This window comes from Castor canadensis, chromosome 1, assembly GCF_047511655.1.
Source record: "Castor canadensis chromosome 1, mCasCan1.hap1v2, whole genome shotgun sequence".
Lineage (NCBI taxonomy): Eukaryota > Metazoa > Chordata > Mammalia > Rodentia > Castoridae > Castor > Castor canadensis.
Window position 1 is genome coordinate 188163024 of NC_133386.1, and position 1971 is coordinate 188164994.

A 1971-nucleotide genomic window follows, 5' to 3' on the forward strand; every position below is an offset into this window, starting at 1 on the left:
TGATGAATACTGTTTTAATGACGTCCTTCTTTTTTTAAATCTACCCTAAAACCATTTGAATTTTAAGAAGTGGTTGTTAAGAAACAATAAAAATTTTTTACTATATCCTTTGCCAAAAATATTGTCAACCCCCGATTTTTTTCCTATTATTGCTTATACTCTCTCTACAACAAAATTAGAAATAAGGGCAAAATAGTTTCTGCTGGGTATTGGTGGGGGGAGAGGGAGGGGGCGGAGTGGGTGGTAAGGGAGGGGTGGGGGCAGTGGGGAGAAATGAACCAATCCTTGTATGCACATATGAATAATAAGAGAAAAATGAAAAAAAAAAAAAAGATTTCAATCTTTTATTTCCTCCTGTGGCTAGTATTCATTATTTTTTATTAGCAACTGCCATTAAGGTTGTTAGTTAATATATTACTTTACTTTTATACTCAATTTGCTAATAGCCAAGAAAGCAGAGTATTATATCATATTGAGGGTCAGTTTACCAACTTTTTAATTTGTTTCAATGCAATTGCATGGTGACTCTTTTCTTCCTGTGTGTGTTAATGTATGAACAATTTACCTGCTGAAATGACCTAAGACAATAACTCAGAGGGTCCACATCTACAATGAAAATAATAACTCACCTCTCAGATTTTAAGACTATAAATTCCATTTAGTTTGTGGGTCACATTTTAAAGTTATTCTAATATTTTCCTAATCACTGAAGTAATTGAATATCTGAAACCATTCAGGTCCATTTTGATAGCAATGAGGAAGACTGGTCATGGAAAATGTTTTCTGTACATGATTCTCAGGAGCCTATTTTTCACATTTTGTTCCTCAGACTATAAATTAGTGGATTCAGCAAGGAAATGACAATGGGGTAGAACACAGATGCCACCTGTGTCTGGGTCAGCGATAATGTGTCATCAGGATTCATATATGTGAATATGAGGAATACATAAAATATAGTGACAGCAGCAAGGTGGGATGCATAGGTGGAGAAAGCCTTCTGCCTGCCTGCTGCATACTGGATGCTCAGGATAGCTTCAATGATGGAGAGATGAGTGATTGTGATAATGAGGTGAGAACTAAAAAAGAGTGAACCCAGCATGAATGAAGGTCACCAATTCTGTGATGAATGCATCTGTACAGGACGGGGCCAAAAGAGCTGTGTCACAAAATAAATAACTGATGCTGGAATCACAAAAGGCCAAACTGCTTATCATACAGACAGATAACAGAGAATTTGTGAAGCCCAGCACATAGGGCATTACTCCCAGCCAGTTACACACTTTCTGGGACATCATCACTAAGTATAAGGGATTGCAGATTGCTACATAGTGATCATAGGCCATTGATCCCAGAAGAAAACACTCACTGCACACCAAACCAACAAAAAATACATTTGAACAAAGTAGCCAATGAAGGAGATGGATTTCTGTTTTGATTGGAAATTTACCAGTTTGACTTGGGTGTTATAGTAGAAGAATAAATTATGTCAATGAATGTTAACTGCTAAGGAAAAAGTATACAGGGGTGTGAAGCTGAGGGTCAATCCTGATCAACATGATTAGGTCAATATTCCCCATGATACTGAAGAAATAAATGAAGAGAAATGCCAAGAAAAGACAGTTGTAATTCTGACTGACTTGCAAATCCAGTGAGTGTGAAGACAGTCATTAGTTCAGTGAGATTGTTCCCAGCCATTTGTAACAACTCAGATTTTTAATTCATCTGTTGAAGAACAAATAAAGAAAATTGAAGAAGGACTGAATTTTAAAGGCTTAGCAGATTTGGTTTAGATCCCACCATTGAGAGAGTAACGGGTAGAAAGCTGACAACTAAGAACTGTAAGTAGATTTGGAGTTTAGACATGATTTTCAGTTTTTGTAGAAATGACAGACACTGATAAAAATATCCAAATTCATAATTACTTGGAATTGGCAACTCTCTAAAATCACTCTATCTGGAGTGATTTGAAGA

The 1971-nt window shown here is 36.2% G+C and overlaps 1 pseudogene; it reads right to left on the reverse strand.

The window, feature by feature from the left end:
* Positions 1 to 767: 767 nt before the first annotated feature.
* LOC109703331 (olfactory receptor 8I2-like) lies at positions 768 to 1695 on the reverse strand (annotated as a pseudogene).
* Positions 1696 to 1971: the final 276 nt, after the last annotated feature.